This window comes from Symphalangus syndactylus, chromosome 10 (assembly GCF_028878055.3).
Source record: "Symphalangus syndactylus isolate Jambi chromosome 10, NHGRI_mSymSyn1-v2.1_pri, whole genome shotgun sequence".
NCBI classification, from domain to species: Eukaryota; Metazoa; Chordata; class Mammalia; order Primates; family Hylobatidae; genus Symphalangus; species Symphalangus syndactylus.
The window spans coordinates 85,809,858-85,832,923 of record NC_072432.2 but is presented as its reverse complement, the minus strand read 5'-3'; the positions used below and the strand labels follow the sequence as shown (position 1 = coordinate 85,832,923).

The following is a 23,066-nucleotide window of genomic DNA, read 5'->3' as shown; positions in this document are numbered from 1 at the left end:
AAGAAAAAAAGAGAGAAGATTCAAATACACACAATTGGAAAGAACAAAGGGGATATTACCACTCACCCCACAGAAATTCAAAAAACAATTAGAGAATACTGTGAACACCTCCATGTACACAAACTAGAAAATGTAAAAGAAATGGAAAAACTCCTGGACACATACACCCTCCCAAGACTCAACCAGGAAGAAATTGAATCCCTGAATAGACCAATTAGAAGCTCTGAAATCCAATCAGTAACAAATAGCCTACCAACCAAAAAAAAAGCCCAGGATCAGATGAATTCACAGCTGAATTTTACTAGATGTACAAGAAGAGCTGGTACAATTGCTACTGAAAATATTCAAAAAATTGAAAAGGAGGGACTCTTCTCCATCTCAGTCCATGAGGCCCAAATTATCCTGATAGAAAAACCTGGTGGAGACATCAAAAAAAAGGGAAAACTTCAGGCCAATATCCTTGGTGAACACTGATGCAAAAATCCTCAACAAAATACTAGCAAACTGAATCCAGAATTACTTCAAAAAGCTAATCCACAATGATCAAGTAAACTTTATCCATGGAGTGCAAGATTGGTTTAACATGTGTAAATCAATAAACGTGATTCATCATGCAAACAGAACCAAAGGAAAAAAACCACATGATCATCTCAATAGATGTAGAATAGGCCTTCAATAAAATTCAACATCCCTTCATGTTAAAAACACTCAACAAACTAGGTATTGAAGGAATATACCTCACACAAACTAGGTATTGCAGGAATATACCTCACACAAACTAGGTATTGCAGGAGTATACCTCACACAAACTAGGTATTGAAGGAACATACCTCAAAATAGTAAGGACCATCTATGCCAAATCACAGCTAACATCATACTAAATGGGCAAAAGCTGGAAGCATTCCCTTTGAAAATTGCCAGAAGACAAAGGTGCCCTCTCTCACAACTCCTATTCAACATAGTATTGGAAGTCCTGGTCAGAGAAATTAGGCAAGAGAAATAAATAAAAGACATCCAAATAGGAAGACAGGAAGTCAAACTATCCCTGTTTGCAGATAACATAATCCTATATCTAGAAAACTCTATAGTCTTGGCCCCCAAAGCTCCTCAAGCTGATAACTTCAGCAAAGTCTCAGAATTCAAAATCAGTGTACAAAAATCACTATCATTCCTATACACCAACAATAGCCAAGCAGAGAGCCAAATCAGAAATGTAATCCCATTTACGACTGCCACAAAAAGTATAAAACACCTAGGAATATAGCAATCAGGGAGGGGAAAGATCTCTACAATGAGAATTACAAAACACTGCTCAAAAAAATCAGAGATGGCACTACAAAATAAAAAAACATTTCATGCTCATGGATAGGAAGAATCAGCATTGTTAAAATGGGTATACTGCCCAAAGCAATGTACAGATTCAGTGCTATTTCTATCAAAATAACAATGACATTCTTTCCAAAACTAGAAAACACTATTTTAAAATTCATATGGAACAACAACAAAAAACCAGAATAGCCAAGGGAATCCTAAGCAAAAAGAACAGAGCTGGACACATCACACTACCCAACTTTAAATTATACCATAAGGCTACAGTAACCAAAACAGCACGGTACTAGTGCAAAAACAGACACATAGACCAATGGAACAGAATAGAGAGCCCAGAAATAAGCCTGCACACCTGTGACCATCTAATCTTTGACAAAGCTGACAAAAACAAGCAATGGGGAAAGAACTCCCTATTCAATAAATGGTGCTGGAATAACTGGCTAGCAGAAGATTGAAAGTGGACCCTTTCCTTATACCATACATAAAAATCAACTCAAGATGGATTAAGGACTTAATTGAATGTAAAACCCAAAACTATAAAAACCCTGGAAGATAACCTAGGCAACATCATTCTGGACGGAGGAACTGGCAAAGACTTCATGATGAAGTTGCCAAAAGCAAGTTTAACAAAAGAAAAAAATTATAAATGGGATCTAACTAAACAAAAGAGCTCTGCACAGTAAAAGAAGCTATCAACAGAGCAAACATACAGCCTACAGAATGGAAAAAATTTTTGCAAACTATGCATCTGACAAAGGTCTAATGTCCAACATCTATAAGGAACTTAAAAAATTTACAAAAAAAAAAAAAAAAACAACTCCAAACAACACCATTAAAAATTAAGTGGGCAAAGGGTGAATACTAAGAATGAGAAGTTAAAAAAAAGTTGAGCAAAGGACATGAACAGATACTTTTCAAAAGAAGACATACATGTGGCCAAAAAGCATATAAAAAACCAGCTCAAAATCAGTGATCATTAGAGAAATGCAAATCAAAACCACAGTGAGATAATCTCACAACAGCCAAAATGGCTATTACTAAAATGTCAAAAAATAGGTGCTGGTGAGTTTGTGCAGAAAATGGAACACTTGTACACTGTAGGTGGGAATGTAAATTAGTTCACGCAGTATGGAGATTCCTCAAAGAGCTAAAAACAGAACTATGATTAGACCTAGGAATCCCATTACTAGGTATGTACCCAAAAAAATATAAATTGTTCTATCATAAAAACACATGCACATGTATGTTCACTGCAGTATTATTCACAATAGCAAAGACATGGAATCAATCTAAATGCCCATCAATGAAAGACTGGATAAAGAAAATGTGATACATATACACCATGGAATACTATGCAGCCATAAAAAATAACAAGATCATGTCCTTTGCAGGAACATGGATGGAGCTGGAGGTCATTATCCTTGGCAAACTAACATAGAAACAGAAAACCAAATACCACATGTTCTCACTTATAAGTTGGAGCTAAATGATGAGAACACATGGACAAACAGAGGGGAACAACACACAATGGGGCCTACCTGAGGGTGGAGGGTGGGAGAAGGGAAAGGATCAGAAAAAATAACTATTGGGTACCAGGCTGAATGACTGATATGGTTTGGCTCTGTGTCCTCATCCAAATCTCACCTTGAATTATAATCCCCATAATCCTCACGTGTCAAAAGCAGGACCAGGTGGAGGTAACTGGATCATGGGGGTGGTTTCCCCCATGCTGTTCTCACGATAATGGGTGAATCTCACAAGATCTGATGGTTTTATAAGTGCCTGGCGGTGTTTCCCCTGCCTGCACTCACTCCATCCTGCCACCCTGTGAAGAAGGTGCCTGCTTCTCCTTTGCCTTCCGCCATGATTGTAAGTTGCCTGAGCCTCCCTAGCAATGTGGAACTGAGTCAATTAAACCTCCTTTTTCCTTTATAAATCATCCAGTCTCAGGTATTTCTTCATAGCAGTGTGAGAAGGGACTAATACAGTGACAATATAATCTGTACAACGAACTCCCATGACACAAGTTTCTCTATGTAACAAACCTACGCATGCATCCCTGAACCTAAAATAAAAGTTTAACACACACACACACACACACACACACACACACACACACGAAGCCAAATATCACCTTTAATACAGATAGAGAGGCCAAACCAGGTGGTAGAATGTGAGGTCTATTAGCCAAGTGAGCTTGCTAATATGGGGCTCTAGAAGGCAGCCTTTTCTTCTTGGTCAAGGGCAAGCTCTGAGCAGGCTAGGCCTCCCATGAAGGGGCAGGACAGAGTGCCTGTTCCCTATAGTCAGTTCAATGTGAGGAAGAAGAGTGGAGAAAGAAACAGCAGCTGTCACACAATAAAGGCAGATCCTAACCCTGGAAGGCTGAGCCCCACAGCGCTCTGCATAGTCAGGGTGCCTGCTAAGCGGAGAAGAGGCGGAGTTGAGCCTCTTCTTATTCTATCATTCCAAATTTACCAATCAGATAAAACATCCCTCTCACTAAAAGAGGGTCAGAGAAAGGCCAAGACCATAGGAAAACTCTTCTTGATGGAAATCAGGAGTGGGAGAATGTTGTTATACTCTAATAAAAAAAATTCCATGTTGTGTTTTTGTGGGGTTTTTTGATACAATATTGCAAAAAAAAAAAATGCTCCACAATTTTTCTTCCCAGGAAAAACCTTATCAGAATCTCTTCCTAATCTGTAAAGAGCACCCAACTCTGCCTTTGGAGATTATATCTTTTTGCCTTTCTTTACTCTTCATTCAAATGATATCATAGATTTTTTTTTTTTAGATTTAAAAATCTCTTTGTCTGGAAATCATTAGTCCAATACAATCTTTTCTGCATTATGCATGTTCTCTTTTTTAAAAAAATACTCATATTTTAAAAAATAGCAAAAAAGATACAAAACAGGATCAATAAGGAAAAAAAGTCCCTCCCTACATGTTATGAGATAGGGTTGGCGGCAAGAGAAACTTAATAAGATTTAGGAAGTAGAAGGAAGGCTGAGCAGATGATGCTCATCATTGATCAAGGGCCATAAAGGAAAGGCTCAAAGGTGCTAGTGGTTTCCAAGTCATCCTCACTTGTTCTCGCTCCATATCCAGCCCATCTTCCTGACTGCCAACCTTGAGAGCATCAAGTCTTGTCAATGGCGTTTTTTAGAATTTTTTATTTCAACAGGTTTTGGGGAAACAAATGGTATTTGGTTACATTAATAAGTTCTTTACCAGTAATTTCTGAGATTTTGGTGTACCCATCACCCAAGCATGTAACTGTAAGCAATATGTAATCTTTTATCCACCCCCCACACACATTCCCTCAAGTCCCCAAAGCCCGCTGTATCATTCTTATGTCTTTGTGTCTTCATAGCCTAGTTCCCACTTTCGAGTGAGAACATAAGATATTTGGTTTTCCATTCCTGAGTTACTTCACTTAGCATCATCATCTCCAATTCCATCAAGGTTGCTGCAAATGCCATTATTTTGTTTCTTTTTATGGCTAAGTCGCATTCCATGGTGTGTGTGTGTATATATATATATATATATATACATATATATACACATATATATATACATATATACATATATATACATATATATACATATATACATATATATACATATATATACATATATATACATATATATACATATATACATATATATACATATATATACATATATATATATATGTATATATATACATACATACACACACACATATCACATTTTCTTTATCCACCCATTGATTGATGGGCATTTGGGCTGGTTCCATACTTTCACAATTGCAAATTGTGCTGCTATAAACACGCATGTGTGTGCAAGTTTGTTTTTTCTATAATGACTTCTTTTCCTCTGGGTAGATACCTAGTAGTGGGATTGCTGGGTCAAATGGTAGATCTACTTTTAGTTCCTTAGGGAATCTCCACACTGTTTTTTACACTGGTTGTACTAATTTACATTCTCAACAACAGTATAAAAGTGTTCCTTTTTCACCACATCCATACCAATATCTATTTATTTTTATTTTTTTATTATGGCCATTCTTGCAGGAGTAAGATGGTATCACACTGTGGTTTTGATAGGCATTTCCCTGATAATTAGCGATGTTGAGCATTTTTCCATATGCTTGTCAGCCATTTCTGTATCTTCTTTTGAGAATTGTCTGTTCATGTCCTTAGCCCGCTTTTTGGTGGGACTGTTTGTTTTCTTCTGCTGATTTGTTTGAATTCTGTGTAGATTCTGGATATTAGTTCTTGGTCAGATGTATAGATTGTAAAGATTTTCTCCCACTCTGTGGGTTGTCTATTAACCCTGCTGATTATTTCTTTTGCTGTGCAGAAGCTTTTTAGTTTAATTATGTCACATCTATTTATCTTTGTTTTTGTTGCATTTGCTTTTGGACTCTTGGTCATGAAGTCTTCGCCTAAGCCAATGTCTAGAAGGCTTTTCCGATGTTATCTTCTAGAATCTCTATGGTTTCAGGTCATAGATGTAAGTCTTTGATCCATCTTGAGTTGATTTTTGTATAAGGTGAGAAATGAGGATCCAGTTTCATTCTTTTACCTGTGGCTTTCCAATTATCACAGCACCATTTGTTGAATAGGGTGTCTTTTCCCCACTTTGTGTTTTTGTTTGCATTTTCAAAGATCAGTTGGCTGTTAAGTATTTGGCTTTATTTCTGGGTTCTCTATTCTGTCCCACTGGTCTATGTACCTATTTTTATACCAGAATCATGCTGTTTGGTGGCTATGGACTTATAGTATAGTTTGAATTCGGGTAATGTGATGCCTCCAGATTTGCTTTTTGCTTAGTCTTGCTTTGGCTATGCGGGCTCTTTTTTGGTTTCATATGAATTTTAGAATTGTTTTTCTAGTTCTGTGAAGAATGATAGTGGTATTTTGACAGAAATTGCACCGAATTTGTGAATTGCTTTTGGCAGTATGGTCATTTTCACAATATTGATTCTACTCATCCATGGGCATGGGATGTCTTTCCATTTGTTTGTATCATCTATTATTTCTTTCTGTAGTGTTTTGTAGTTTACCTTGCAGAGGTCTTTCACCTCCTTGGTTAGGTATATAACCAGGTATTTTTTTTTTTTTTTTTTTTTTTGCAGTTATTGTTAAGGGGTTGAGTTCTTGATTTGATTCTCAGCTTGGTTGTTGCTTGTATATAGCAGAGTATATAGTGGTTTATAGATTTGTGTGCATTAATTTCATATCCTGAAACTTTGCTGAATTCATTTACCAGTTTTAGGAGCTTTTTGGATGAATCTTTAGGGTTTTTTAAGTATACGATCATATCATCAGCAAACAACAAGAGTCCAACTTCCTCTTTACAGATTTGGATGCCTTTTATTTCCTTTTCTTGGCTGAGTGCTCTGGCTAGGACTCCCAGTACTACGTTGAACCGAAGTGATGAGAATGGGCATCCTTGTCTTGTTCCAGTTCTCAGGGGGGATGCTTCCAACTTTTCCCCATTCAGTATAATGTTAGCAGTGGGTTTGTCATGGACAACCTTTATTACCTTAAGGTATGTCCCTTCTATGCTGATTTTGCTGAGGGTTTAATCACTAAGGGATACTGGATTTTGTCCATTGCTTTTTCTGCATCTACTGAGATGATCATGTGATTTTTGTTTTTAATTCTGTTTATGTGGTGTATCACATTTATTGACCTGTGAATGTTAAACTATCCTTCCATCCCTGGTATGACACCCAACTGATCACGGTGGATGATCTTTTTGACATGCTGGTGGACTCAGTCCACTCGTATTTTGTTGAGGATTTTTGCATCTATGTTCATCAGGGATATTGGTCTGTAATTTTCTTTTTTGGTTATATCTTTTCCTGGTTTTGATATCAGGGTAATACTGGCTTTATAGAACGCTTCAGGGGGGATTCCCTCTTTCCCTATTGTGTGGAATAGTGTCAATAGGATTGATACCAATTCTTTGAATGTCTGATAAAATTCAGCTGTGAATCCATCTGGTCCTGGACTTTTTTTGTTGGCAATTTTTTTATTGCCATTTCAATCTCGCTGCTTTTTGTTGGTCTGTTCAGAGTTTCTATTTCTTCCTGGTTTAATCTAGAAGGGTTGTGTATTTCCAGGAATTTATCCATCTCCTCTATGTTTTCTAGTTTATGCATGTAAAGGTGTTCATAGTAGCCTTGAATGATCACTTGTATTTCTGTGGTATCAGTAGTAATATATCCCGTTTCATTTCTAATTGAGCTTATTTGGATCGTCTTTCTTCTTTTCTTGGTTAATGTCGCTAATATTCTATCAATTTTGTTTATCTTTCCAAAGAACCAGCTTTTTGTTTCATTTATCTTTTGTATTTTTGTTTGTTTGCTTGTTTCAATTTCATTTAGTTCTGCTCTGATCTGTGTTATGTCTTTTCTTCTGCTGGGTTTGGGTTTGGTGTGTTCTTGTTTCTGTAGTTTCTTGAGATGTGACCTTAGTTTATCTATTCGTGCTCTTTCAGACTTTTTGATGTAGGCATTTAATGCTATGAACTTTCCTATTAGCACCTTTTGCTGTATCCCAGAGGTTTTGATAGGTTGTGTCACTATTATTGTTCAGACTTTTAATTTGCCTCTTGATTTCATTGTTGACCCAAAGATTATTCAGGAGCAGGTTATTTAATTTCCATGTACTTGCATGGTTTTCTGGGTTCCTTTTGGAGTTGATTTCCAATTTTATGTGTGGTCTGAGAGAGTATTTACTATAATTTACATTTTCTTACATTTACTGAGACTTGTTTTGTGGCCTATCATATAGTCTATCTTGGAGAACATTCCATGTGCTGATGAATAGAATGCATATTCTGCAGTTGTTGGATAGAATGTTCTGTAAATATCTGTGAAGTCCATTTTTTATAGGAACAATTTAAGTCCATTGTTTCTTTGTTGACTTTCTGTCTTGATGACCTGTCTAGTGCTGTCAGTGGAGTATTAAAGTCCCCCACTATTGCTGTGTTGCCATCTATCTGATTTCTTAGGTCTAGCAGTAATTGTTTTATAAATTTGGGAACTCCAGTGTTAGATGCATATATATTTAGGATTGTGATATTTTCCTTTTGTACTAGTCCTTTTATCATTATATAAGGTCCCTCTTTGTCTTTTTTAACTGCTGTTGCTTTAAGGTTTGTTTTGTCTGATATAAGAATAGCTACTCCTGCTCACTTTTGGTGTCCATTTGCATGGAATATCTTTGTCCACCCCTTTACCTTAAGTGTATCTGAGTCCTTGTATGTTAGGTGAGTCTCCTGAAGACAGAAGAAACTTGGTTGGTGAATTATTATCCATTCTGCTATTCTCTATCTTTTAAGTGGAGCATTTAGGCCATTTTCATTCAATGTTAGTATTAAAATGTCAGGTACTATTCTATTCATCATGCTATTTGTTGCTTGGATGTCTTTTTTTTTTTTCCATCGTGTTATTGTTATATAGGTTCTTTGACATTTATGCTTTAAGGAGGTTCTATTTTGGTGTATCGCAAAAATTTGTTTCAAGATTTAGAACTCCTTTCAGCAGTCTTGTAGTGCTGGCTTGCTAGTGGTGAATTCTCTCAGCATTTGTTTGTCTGGAAAAGACTGTATCTTTCCTTCATTTATGTAGCTTAGTTTTGCTGGATACAAAATTCTTGGCTGATAATTGTTTTGTTTATGGAGGCTAAAAATAGGACCCCAATCCCTTCTAGCTCGTAGGATTTCTGCTGAGAAACTGCTGTTACTCTGATAGGTTTTCCTTTATACATTACCTGATGCTTTTACTTCACAGCTCTTAAGATTCTTTCCTTTGTCTTGACTTTAGATAACCTGATGACTATGTGCCTAGGCAATTATCTTTTTGTGATGAATTTCCCAAGTGTTCTTTGAGCTTCTGGTGTTTGGATGTCTAGATCTGTAGCAAGGCTGGGGAAGTTTTCCTCAATTATTCCCTCAAATATGTTTTCCAAACTTTTAGATTTCTCTTCTTCCTTAGGAAAAGCAATTATCTTAGGTTTGGATGCTTAACATAGTCCCAAGCTTCCTGGAGGCTTTGTTCATTTTTTAAAATTATTTTTTCTTTGTCTTAGATGGATTGCGTTAATTCGAAAGCCTTGTCCTTGAGCTCTGAAGTTCTTTCTTCTGCTTGCTCAATTTTATTGCTGAGACTTTCCAGTGCATTTTTCATTTCTCTAAGTGTGTCTTTGATTTCCAGAAGTTGTGACTTTTTTTATTTATGCTGTCTATTTCACTGAACATTTTTCCTTTCATATCCTGTATCATGTTTTTGATTTCTTTAAGTTGGACTTCACCTTTCTCTGGCATCGCCTTGATTAGCTTAATAATTGACCTTCTGAATTCTTTTTCTGGAAATTCTGAGATTTCATCTTGGTTTCGATTGCTGGTAAGCTAATGTGATCTTTTGGGGCTGTTAAAGAACCTTGTTTTGTCATATTACCAGAATTGTTTTTCTAGTTCCTTCACATTTGGGTAAACTATGTCAGAGGGAAGATCTGCGACTCGGGGCTGCTGTTCAGATTATTTCGTCTCATGGGGTGCTCCCTTGATGAAGTGTTCTCCCTCCTCCCCTAGGGATGGGGCTTCCTGAGAGCTGCACTACAGTGATCATTTTTGCTTTTTTGGGTCTAGCCAACCAGCGGAGCTACGGGGTTTCAGGCTGGTACTGGGGAGTGTCTGCAAAGAGTCCTATGATGTGATCCATCTTCAGGTCTTTCAGCCATGGATACCAGCACCTGCTCCAGTGGAGGCAGCAGGGGAGTGAAGTGGACTCTGTGAGGGTCCTTGGTTGTATTTTTGTTTAGCACACTGTTTTTTTTGTCGTTTGGACTCCAGCCAGGGGGTGGCGCTTTCAAGAGTGCATCAGCTGCCATACTATAGGACGATGCAAACTTGCCCTGTGGTTGCCTGGTTAAGTATTCAGGTTTTTCAGGCAGTAGACAGGACCATAGAGCCCCCAAGAGATTATATCCTTTGTCTTTGGCAACCAGGGCTGGTAGAGAAAGACCACCAGGTGGGAGCAGGAATAGGTGTGTCTGAGCTCAGACTCTCCTTGGGTAAGGCTTGCTGCAGCTACTGTGGGAGATAGTGGTATGGTTCCCAAGCCAATGGAGTTATGTTCCCAGGGGCATTATAGCTGCCTCTGCTGAATCACACAGATCACCAGGGAGAAGGGGTAAAGTCGGCAGTCACAGGTTTCACCCCGCTCCCATGTAGACTACAGTCCTAAAGGCTGGTCTCATGCCCACTGTGCCTCAGCAATAGGACCAAGTTTATTTCCAGGCAGCCAGTGACCAGGGCTGAGAACTTCCCCAGACCACCAGCCTCTCCACTGAGAAAGCAAGCAGACTCAGTTTTTCAGCATCTCAGGGAGCCTGCAGTGGTGATCCAGTTCCTCCAAATGGTCTGTGCATTCTCTCAGCTTTCCTGGCATGTGTGAATCTCCACACACTGCTCTGTCTGAGTGGGAGCTACAAGCTAGTCCTGCCTCCTATCTGCCATCTTAATCCAAATCTCCATAGATGCTTTTGCAAGTGACAATACCCCATGCTGCCGAATGACTCTTGAATAGCAAGGCCCACAGAGAAGCAGAGTGGTGGAAACTCCTTCTCAGAAAAACTCAATCCTAATTATAAATGGCTAAAAAGAAGGCATTATAAAACAGAACCTCCCAGGGTGTTGGTGAAGTCAGGAACGGCACTAAAATGAGCCATCATATTTCCAAGCCAAGCCATATGGCGTGAGAGCTAATAGAGGCACTGGAGGACTTAGAAAGTAAAATCCGCCAATTAATTATAAAATTAGCAGACATACTATTACTTAGCTTCGGTAAACTTGATTTGCTATAGAAAGATATTAGCTAACATTCAATATATTTTAAAAAACCAATCCTACCTATTAAAAACTACTTTGGCAGCCAATAAAATAGATGCCAATTTTTTTTTTCAATAAACTGTATTTTATTTCTAGTAAGGTTGAATTTTTTTCATAAGTTCAGAAGGTTTTTGCATTTATTCTTATGTGAAATACCCATTTATGTCTTTTGTTATTTCATTAATTGTGTGGCAATGCATATAAAGCTCATCAATGATGCCTATTTTTTATTGCAAAGAGGTAAAACTTAAAACTAAAGCTATATTTTACCTCAATTTTCTTGAGTGACATTGTAACTCATTTACATTTTATTAAAAAACCATTTTCCAAGCTGGATTGCTTTAAAGTATAAATTCTACCTGAAGAAATAACTGGAGATGGATATATTACATACATATCTATAAAGTATAAGTTTAGGAAGTAGGAAGTTTAAACATAACTGCTTCCTTAATACATAGTTTGCTATCATTTTATAACCACAATAAGTTATAGTCAATAAAAGGTTTTTTTCCTTGTATTACTCTTCAGTGATTTTATAGAGGGGAAATCAGATGTTGGGCAGCGTTCAAGAATACATATTACTTTTCAGTGTTCTCACTCTATGATACCTTGATTTTATCCCACAAAATCTTTTCTGGGGTTTCAAAGTTTTCTGAATCCAATGAGGATTATGTTTTTTATTATTATTATTACCACTCACACCAATACACCATGCCATTTTTTAAGACAAGTAGAAAAAGCATAAGGCTTAAAAAATCATAATGGGTTTGCTAATGCACAATTTTTCTTTAATTTTTACTTTTATTCTAGATTTTAAAAATGTGAAATGCTTCACGAATTTGCATGTTGTCTTTGTGCAGGGGCCATGCTAACCTTTTCTGTATCATTCCAATTTTAGTATATGTGCTGCCAAAGACAGCACCTAATGCACAATTTAGAGGGTCATTTATTTGCTGTGTAATTTTGACAAAAAGGTCAATTGTTGCATTCTCTTTGAAGTTCAAGCACTAGTTATTGTTATAACTATAACAATTACATTGTTATAGTTTTATAATAAGTGGTATAAACACAGCTATAAAATAATTGTTTTCTTTTTCCATTTATTTATTTATTTATTTATTTATTTTGAGACAGGGTCACCCAGGCTGGAATGCAGTGACGCAATTACAGCTCACTGCAGCTTTGACCTTCTGGGCTCAAGTGATCCTCCTGCCTCAGCCTCCTGAGTAGCTGGGACCACAAGCATGCATCCAGTTAATTTTTTTTTTTTTCATTTTTAGTACAGACAAGGTCTCACTATGTTGCCCGGACTGGTCTTGAACTTCTGGCCTCAAGTGATCCTCCTGCTTCAGGATTGCAGGTGTGAGCCACCAGGCCTGGCCAATAAATTTTTAATGGGGAAAAAATGCTTTTTTCTTGTGATGACTAGCATAAAAACATCAGCTATCCATTGCAGAAAAAGTAGGCTTTAAATCAAGGTTTAAAGAAAAATACTGTCAAACATTATCAAACAGTAAATATAAAAAGATAGTAACATTTTTCTAAGTGACAAACTCATTTTTCCTTAATAAATTTTAATTTAGGAAACCAAAATCCAGGTGAGAATATATTAAAGGCATTACTCACATAAAATAAGACAGCATTTGTAATATTTTTGACCCAGCTGAAAGAATAAATAATAATGACTATTTATTGAGGATGTACTGTACTTAGTTATGTATTAATACACATATAGTCTCACTCAATCCTGACAATAACACTATGAGGTAGATAATTTATTCTTAACTATGTATTAATTATGTGTATTAATACATAACACATAAATATGTGTATTAATACACATGCAATCTCACTCAATCCTGACAATAACACTATGAGGTAGATACTTTATTTCTCTTTAGATGAGGAAACTAAGCCAGACTCTCTTGCTATACTACAAGAAACGAATTCGTCATACTTTACACCCTTTCACCAAATTCAGTGAATTTGTACTTTAATTAAAAGGCAAAGCTACTTTGTGAAAACACTCACTAATTGAATCATAAACATATCTATGATCAGTTTAAACTTGTTCTTTTCTACACTTTAAATTTGAAGCAAAATCAGAATTATTTTATAACTAGCACACATGCATTCAATGCCTAAAACACTGACAGTGATATAGGACCTTGGAGATAAGAGAGAGAAAAAAGGAGTCATGAAGATGCTTTATCTCCTTCGGCTTTTCTTTTTTTTTTTTTTTTTTTTTTTTTGAGACGGAGTCTCGCTCTGTCGCCCAGGCTGGAGTGCAGTGGCGCAATCTCGGCTCACTGCAAGCTCCGCCTCCTGGGTTCACGCCATTCTACTGCCTCAGCCTCTCCGAGTAGCTGGGACTACAGGCGCCCGCCACCACGCCCGGCTAATTTTTTGTATTTTTAGTAGAGACGGGGTTTCACCATGGTCTCGATCTCCTGACCTCGTGATCCACCCGCCTCAGCCTCCCAAAGTGCTGGGATTACAAGCGTGAGCCACCGCGCCCAGCCTCCTTCGGCTTTTCAAATTGCACTCACTGCTAACAGATATTAGATTTTCCCCAAGAATACTCAAAAAGGTTTCTCTTTTGAGCATATAATATTATCTTTAGAAATTAAATGTATAAATCTATTGTTTCTAGGAGTGTTAAGTCCAACACAAATCTTTTTTTTTTTTCTTTTTTTTATTATTATACTTTAGGTTTTAGGGTACATGTGCACAATGTGCAGGTTTGTTACATATGTATCCATGTGCCATGTTGTTTTGCTGCACCCATTAACTCGTCATTTAGCATTAGGTGTATCTCCTAATGCTGTCCCTCCCCCCTCCCCCTACCCCACAACAGTCCCCGGAGTGTGATGTTCCCCTTCCTGTGTCCATGAGTTCTCATTGTTCAATTCCCACCTATGAGTGAGAACATGCGGTGTTTGGTTTTTTGTCCTTGCGATAGTTTACTGAGAATGATGTTTTCCAGTTTCATCCATGTCCCTACAAAGGACATGAACTCATCATTTTTTATGGCTGCATAGTATTCCATGGTGTATATGTGCCACATTTTCTTAATCCAGTCTATCGTTGTTGGACATTTGGGTTGGTTCCAACTCTTTGCTATTGTGAATAGTGCCGCAATAAACATACGTGTGCATGTGTCTTTATAGCAGCATGATTTATAGTCCTTTGGGTATATACCCAGTAATGGGATGGCTGGGTCAAATGGTATCTTACAAATAGTCCTCAGGTCTCTTGCTGACTAGTCGTGAGATCACCAAAACCATTGTAAGTAGAAGAAATGCAGTAACCTATTTTTAATTGTAGATTTCTAAGACCGATTTCTTTTTTTTAGCTAAGGTTGTCTATAACATCACTTAGGCCATAAAGTAAACATTGAGGTTTCAGTGATGGAGGCCTGGTAGAAAGTGGTGGAAATGAGTCTCTCAAGAAATAAACAATTCTCAATATTAGCTGAAATTTCTTGGTGGCTCTCAAGCACTTGGGGAAAAACGAAAGGTTGTCCTCATGCTCAAAATAAACACAAATGCCCTACTTTCAAACCAAAGCCTGTAAAAGGGGCAGCTGCCCATATATTATGACTTGTTAAACTAATGGATGAGTATATACTATGTAAAGTAAACATCTCCATAAACAAAGAGCATTCCGATGATCAGTTTATACATTCGCCTATGCTAAAACCCTAACTTGTAAGGACCCAGAAGTGACTGAGAACACAATACTGGTCAGGGTGATATGCAATTACGATAAAAGTAGGATTTTAGTATTTTAAATGTTTACTTCTTTTCCCCAATCTTATTTATTTAAGAGATTGGGCAGAGGCAAAGGGGTCTCTCTATGTTGCCAGGCTGGAGCGCAGTGGCTATTCACAGGCCACTGCAGCCTCAAACTCCTGACTTGGAGTAATCCTCATACTTCAGCCTTGTGAGTAGCTGAAACTACAGATGTGTACCACCATGCCTGGGGTTCCTCAGTCTTTCAATTCTTTCTTTAATTGTTGAAAGAACCACACCAATTACCATGATCACATCTAATAGTCTAAGAGTCTACTATGGAACAAAAGATTCCAAAAATTAATTACAAATAAAAAATCGCTTAGAATTAATATGTCAAGTTTCTTCAGAAAACTTTAGTAAGCTTATCTAGAAAGATTATCATCCTCAGGAGAAAATCTCTGTATAGTCTTGTTTTGAACCAATTTTATGAGATTTTGGAGTAGGGCTCACTTTAGAGGACATGTGATGTAGACAGCAGCAGGGTGAAGAGATTGTCCATACGGTAGGGCAGGGGGAATGAAGGAGTGCACAGTAGTGGCTTAGGGCAGGTTATCAGAGCCCATGAGTATGAAGAGGGTGTCCACAGGGGAGACAATGGCAGCCCAGAGCATGGTGTCAGAGCCAGAACCAGATGAGGAGGGCATTTGTGCATGGGAGAGTCTCACAGGGGTTGTTGGAACCCAGGGGGATGGAAAGGGCATCCAGGTGGAAGGCAGTGGAAGTGAGGATCCAGGGCAGGGGATCAGAACCTGAGCAAGGTAAGGATGGTGTCCATATGACTACCAGGACCCAAGTGGAGTGAAGAGGACATCTCGAAGGGATGGGGAGACTGGAGGAGAGGGGAGAATGCAGCAGCAGCCCTGCATGGATTGTCAGAACCAAAGCAGGTGACAAAAGGTATCCAGGTGGAGGCTGAGTGACAACAACATCCCAGGATGCAGTGTAGGATGCTGAGCAGGGTGGTGAGGGCAGCTAAAGAAGGCAGTAGCAACAGTAGTGACTCGGCATAAAGTGTCAGAGCCTGCAGAATGAGGAGGGTATCTGTGCCATAACAGCCACAGCATGGGCTTAGTGTGGGCTGCTGGAGCCCGAGAGGCATGAGAGGAGGGCCTCTATGAAGAAGGCAGAGGCAGGGGCAGCACAGGGTGAGATGTCAGAGCTCAATTGAGGTAGAAGAGCATCCCTATGAGGAGGTTTCCACAAGGGTGCCTCTGTATAAAGTGAGAGAGAACATCCGTGTGGGCTTGGCCATGGCCTGGAGCAGGAAGGGAGAGCCCAGGTGAGGTGAGGAGGCATCGTGGGGACTGGTAAAGTAATTAAATATGTCGAGGATAGTGGGAGACAAGTTCCTGACTGTCAGAGAAGGGAGGTACAATTATGGAAAGGGGGAAAACTAGAATGAACCCTGTACTATTAGACTAGAGCCCTGATATTAGACCAAGTACAGTGGCTCATGCCTGTAATCCCAACGTTTTGGTAGGCCAAGGTGGGAGGATCACTTGAGTCCAGGAGTTTGAGACCAGCCTGGGCAATACAGAAAGATCCCATTTCTACAGAAAATAAAAAATAAAAATGAGCCAGGAGTGCTGGTGCATTCCTGTAGTTCCAGCTACTCAGGAGGCTGAGGTGGGAGGATCACTTGAGCCTGGGATGTCGAGGCTACACTGAGTGGTGATCATGCCACTGCACTCAATCTGGGTGACACAGTGAGACCCTGTCTCAAAAAAATTTTAAAAAGAAATATGAAAGTAATATCAGCTCATAGTTTTTAATGAAGACAGAGATAAAGACAGTGATAGAGATAGAAATATGTTTTAAAATGGTATAACTGGTAAATTCACAATCATTGTGAGTAACTTAAAATCACCTCTGACAGAAGATAAATCAAAGTGATAAAGAATTGACGAAACTATAGTTTTGAAACACTTATTATTACTTATATTATTATAATTATAAATATCAACAATGAAGCAATAGGTCCAGGTTATTTTTTGGAAGCATTTTACTTTTAAGCAACTGATAATTCCTTTTTTAAATAAATAGAGAATAGAAAAAGTAAAACTCACCCTAACTGACTTTACTAAACTATTATAATATAATCTTTTTTGGAAAACCAGACCATGGGCAGAACAATAAAGAAAAAATATAGTCCAGGTGCAGTGGCTCATGCCTGTAATCCCAACACTGGGAGGCCAAGGTGGGCAGATCACTTGAGGTCAGCAGTTCGAGACCAGCATGGCCAACATGGCAAAACCCTATCTCTACAAAAAAATACAAAAATTAGCTGGGGGTGGTGGCGCACACCTGTAATTCCAGCTATTGGGGAGGCTGACATGGGAAAATCACTTGAACTCAGGAGGTGGAGGTTGCAGTGAACTGAGATCACGCCACTACACTCCAACCTGGGTGACAGAGCAAGACCTGTCTCAAAAAAAGAAAGAAAAAAATCCTAATTTAACCTATGAGCATAAATGCAAATTTCTATGGAAAATATTAATAAACTAAATCCAGGAATTTGTATGTGTGTGTGTGTGTGTGTGCATATGTTTACATGTGTGTGAGTGTATGTGTGTGTGGGAACAAGTTGAATTTGTCCCAGGAATGCAGTGAAGATTATTTAGCATTAAAAAAGTTATAAACTCAATTCACCACATTAACAGATTATGGGAGAAAAACTATATAGTCATTTAAAAAAATAATAATCTGCATTAAACAAAATGCAACACTAATGCATCACTAAAAAAAAAAAAAAAAAAACGGCAAACTAGGATTAGGAAGAAACTTCCTTAGTCTGATTAAAAACAAAACAAAACCGCAGCAAACATAATACTTAACGGTAACATTTGGGAACATTTTCCTTAAAGTCAGGAATAAAATGAAGATGGCTGTTAGCATGACTCTTACTGAAAAAGGACCTAGCATGCCTGGTCAATGCACTATGAAAGACACTTGGTATTAAGTGTGGAAACAAAGAAACAAAACTGACTTTATTCACAGATAATATCCTTGCCCACACAGAAAGCCCAGGACAATCAATAAATAACAACCAGAAATAAGAAAACAAATATCATTACAAAATGCAAGTTGTTGGATCCATGATCACTATTCATGAGTCAAGATATTCCTACATGCCAACAATAAACAACTGGAAAACTGAATTTTAAAAATTGAATTCATAATGGCATTAAAATCCTTAAAATACCCATGAATAAAAGCATAAAACTGAACATATGGATTTAAAAACACTGATAGATAAACTGACAACTAGAACAAACTAAAAACTGGGGATAAAAAAACACTTTTATTTGGGATCTTAGTATATTAAATATTAACGGGAAAAAGATGAGTGTATTTTGGCTCCAAATAACGGAAAACCAACCACCATAAACAACAAAAATTATCATCTCAAAAAACAAGATATTTTGAGGTAAGGCTCATAGACATCATTAAGGATTCAGAAAGTTTTTTTTTTCTTTTTGCCTAGATAGGAAAAACACCTAATGAAGAAATAAGCTCCATTTATTGCCTCTTGATATATGTTTGTGACACTTTAGACATTCTGGGATAATAAAGGCAGCTCACTGACATCCTGAAGATGACACAGCTTTGAGCCTTACCTGCTTCAATATTTTTGGCAATATTTGGCAAACTGAACAATATATAACAGGAGACATATTCCAGGGTATTCACTGCATTAATTCTTCCTAATCTTACATGCACACACACAAACAACACACACACATGCACACACAAACACGCCACAAATGCAACAGCCTAACTAAACATCAGTATAGATTGCATAAATAAATTGTATACTTATGATGTGGTTTAAAGGAATGAGCTAGATCTACATACATAACTTTATTTATTTATTTATTTATTTATTTATTTATTTATTTATTTATTTTTGATATGGAGTCTCCCTCTGTCACCCAGGCTGAAGTGCAGTGGCACAATCTCAGCTCACTGCAACCTCTGCCCCCCAGGTTCAAGAAATTCTCCTGCCTCAGCCTCCCGATTAGCTGGGACTACAGAGGACCACCACCATACCCAGCTAATTTTTGTATTTTCAGTAGAGACAAGATTTTGCCAGCAGTGGAGCAAAGATGGCTGAATAGGAACAGCTCCAGTCTACAGCTCCCAGCGTGAGTGACGCAGAAGACGGGTGATTTCTGCATTTCCATCTGAGGTGCCGAGTTCATCTCACTAGGGAGTGCCAGACAGTTGGTGCAGGACAGCGGGTGCAGCGCACCATGCGCAAAACGAAGCAGAGTGAGACATTGCCTCACTCGTGAAGCACAACGGGTCAGGGAGTTCCCTTTCCAAGTCAAAGAAAGGGGTGAGAGATGGCACCTGGAAAATCGGGTCACTCCCACCCTAATACTGCACTTTTCCAACGGGCTTAAAAAACAGCACACCAGGAGATTATATCCCGCACCTGGCTCGGAGGGTCCTACACCCATGGAGTCTCACTGATTGCTAGCATAGCAGTCTGAGATCAAACTGCAAGGCAGCAGCGAGGCTGGGGGAGGGGCGCCTGCCATTGCCCAGGCTTGCTTAGGTAAACAAAGCAGCCCAGAAGCTCAAACTGGGTGGAGCCCACCACAGCCCAAGGAGGCTTGCCTGCCTCTGTAGGCTCCACCTCTGGGGACAGGGCACAGACAGACAAAAAGACAGCAGTAACCTCTGCAGACTTAAATGTTCCTGTCTGACAGCTTTGAAGAGAGTAGTGGTTCTCCCAGCATGCACATAGAGATCTGAGAACAGGCAGACTGCCTCCTCAAGTGGGTCCCTGACCCCCAAGCAGCCTAACTGGGAGGCACAACCCAGTAGGGGCAGACTGACACCTCACATGGCCAGGTACTCCTCTGAGACAAAACTTCCAGAGGAATGATCAGGCAGCAGCACTTGCAGTTCAAGAAAATCCGCCGTTCTGCAGCCACCGCTGCTGATACCCAGGCAAACAGGGTCTGGAGTGGACCTCCAGCAAACTCCAACAGACCTGCAGCTGAGGGTCCTGTCTGTTAGAAGGAAAACTAACAAACAGAAAGGACATCCACACCAAAAACCCATCTGTACGTCACCATCATCAAAGACCAAAAGTAGATAAAACCATAAAGATGGGGAAAAAACGGAGCAGAAAAACTGGAAACTCTAAAAATCAGAGCGCCTCTCCTCCTCCAAAGGAACGCAGCTCCTCACCAGCAATGGAACAAAGCTGGACGGAGAATGACTACGATGAGCTGAGAGAAGAAGGCCTCAGATGATCAAACTACTCCGAGCTACAGGAGGAAATTCAAACCAATGACAAAGAAGTTAGAAACTTTGAAAAAGAATTAGATGAAAGCATAACTACAATAACCAATGAAAAGAAGTGGTTAAAGGAGCTGATGGAGCTGAAAGCCAAGGCTTGAGAACTACGTGAAGAATGCAGAAGCCTCAGGAGCCGATGCGATCAACTGGAAGAACGGGTATCACTGATGGAAGATGAAATGACTGAAGTGAAGCGAGAAGGGAAGTTTAGAGAAAAAAGAATAAAAAGAAATGAACAAAGCCTCCAAGAAATGTGGGAGTATGTGAAAAGACCAAATCTATGTCTGATTTGTGTACCTGAAAGTGATGGGGAGAATGGAACCAAGTTGGAAAACACTCTGCAGGATATTATCCAGGAGAACTTCCCCAATCTAGCAAGGCAGGCAACATTCAGATTCAGGAAATACAGAGAACGCCACAAAGATACTCCTCGAGAAGAGCAACTCCAAGACACATAATTGTCAGATTCACCAAAGTTGAAATGAAGGAAAAAATGTTAAGGGCAGCCAGAGAGAAAGGTTGGGTTACACATAAAGGGAAGCCCATCAGACTAACAGTGGATCTCTCAGCAGAAACTCTACAAGCCAGAAGAGAGTGGGGGCCAATATTCGACATTCTTAAAGAAAAGAATTTTCAATCCAGAATTTCATATCCAGCCAAACTCGGCTTCATAAGTGAAGGAGAAATAAAATACTTTACAGACAAGCAAATGCTGAGAGATTTGGTCACCAACAGGCCTGCCCTAAAAGAGCTCCTGAAGGAAGCACTAAACATGGAAAGGAACAACCAGTACCAGCCACTGCAAAAACATGCCAAATAGCAAAGACCATCCAGGCTAGGAAGAAACTGCTTCAACTAACAAGCAAAATAACCAGCTAACAACATAATGACAGGATCAAATTCACACATAACAATATTAACTTTAAATGTAAATGGGCTAAATGCTCCAATTAAAAGACACAGACTGGCAAATTGGATAAAGAGTCAAGACCCATCAGTGTGCTGTATTCAGGAAACCCATCACACGTGCAGAGACACACATAGGCTCAAAATAAAGGGATGGAGGAAGATCTACCAAGCAAATGGAAAACAAAAAAAGGCAGGAGTTGCAATCCTAGTCTCTGATAAAACAGACTTTAAACCAAAAAAGATCAAAAGAGACAAAGAAGGCCATTACATAATGGTAAAGGGATCAATTCAACAAGAAGAGCTAACTATCCTAAATATATATACACCCAATACAGGAGCACCCAGATTCATAAAGCAAGTCCTTAGAGACATACAAAGAGACTTAGACTCCCACACAATAATAATGGGAGACTTTAACACCCCACTGTCAACATTAGACAGAACAACGAGACAGAAAGTTAACAAGGATACCCAGGGATTTAACGCAGCTCTGCACCAAGCAGACCTAATAGACATCTACAGAACTCTCCACCCCAAATCAACAGAATATACATTATTTTCAGCACCACACCACACCTATTCCAAAATTGACCACATAGTTGGCAGTAAAGCACTCCTCAGCAAATGTAAAAGAACAGAAATTATAACAAACTGTCTCTCAGACCACAGTGCAATCAAACTAGAACTCAGGATTAAGAAACTCACTCAAAAGTGCTCAACTACATGGAAACTGAACAACCTGCTCCTGAATGACTACTGGTTGCATTACGAAATGAAGGCAGAAATAAAGATGTTCTTTGAAATCAACGACAACAAAGACACAACATACCAGAATCTATTGGACACATTCAAAGCAGTGTGTAGAGGGAAATTTATAGCACTAAATGCCCACAACAGAAAGCAAGAAAGATCCAAAATTGACACCCTAACATCACAATTAAAAGAAATAGAAAAGTAAGAGCAAACACATTCAAAAGCTAGCAGAAGGCAAGAAATAACTAAAATCAGAGCAGAACTAAAGGAAATAGAGACACAAAAAACCCTTCAAAAAATTAATGAATCCAGGAGCTGGTTTTTTGAAAGGATCAACAAAATTGATAGACTGCTAGCAAGACTAATAAAGAAGAAAAGAGAGAAGAATCAAATAGATGCAATAAAAAATGATAAAGGGGATATCATCACCGATCCCACAGAAATACAAACTACCATCAGAGAATACTACAAACACCTCTACGCAAATAAACTAGAAAATCTAGAAGAAATGGATGAATTCTTCGACAAATACACCCTCCCAAGACTAAACCAGGAAGAAGTTGAATCTCTGAATACACCAATAACGGGCTCTGAAATTGTGGCAATAATCAATAGCTTACCTACGAAAAAGAGTCCAGGACCAGATGGATTCACAGCCGAATTCTACCAGAGGTACAAGGAGGAAATGGTACCATTCCTTCTGAAACTATTCCAATCAATAGAAAAAGAGGGAATCCTCCCTAACTCATTTCATGAGGCCAGCATCATCCTGATACCAAAGCCTGGCAGAGAAACAACAAAAAAAGAGAATTTTAGACCAATATCCTTGATGAACATTGATGCAAAAATCCTCAGTAAAATACTGGCAAACTGAATCCAGCAGCACATCAAAAAGTTTCTCCACCATGATCAAGTGGGCTTCATCCCTGGGATGCAAGGCTGGTTCAACATACACAAATCAATAAATGTAATCCAGCATATAAACAGAACCAAAGACAAAAACCACATGATTATCTCAATAGATGCAGAAAAGGCCTTTGACAAAATTCAACAACCCTTCATGCTAAAAACTCT

At 38.7% G+C, this 23,066-nt stretch overlaps 1 protein-coding gene and 1 non-coding gene across 6 annotated transcripts in view; both read right to left on the bottom strand.

Moving 5' to 3' along the window:
• The window catches only part of SCFD2 (sec1 family domain containing 2), a 489,317-nt gene that overhangs the window by 368,878 nt on the left and 97,373 nt on the right, over positions 1-23,066 (bottom strand). The gene's annotated exons all lie outside the window — the stretch shown is intronic.
• LOC129492490 (U6 spliceosomal RNA) lies at positions 12,036-12,142 on the bottom strand. The gene has a single exon (XR_008660917.1). It is a non-coding gene; the product is annotated as a U6 spliceosomal RNA (small nuclear RNA).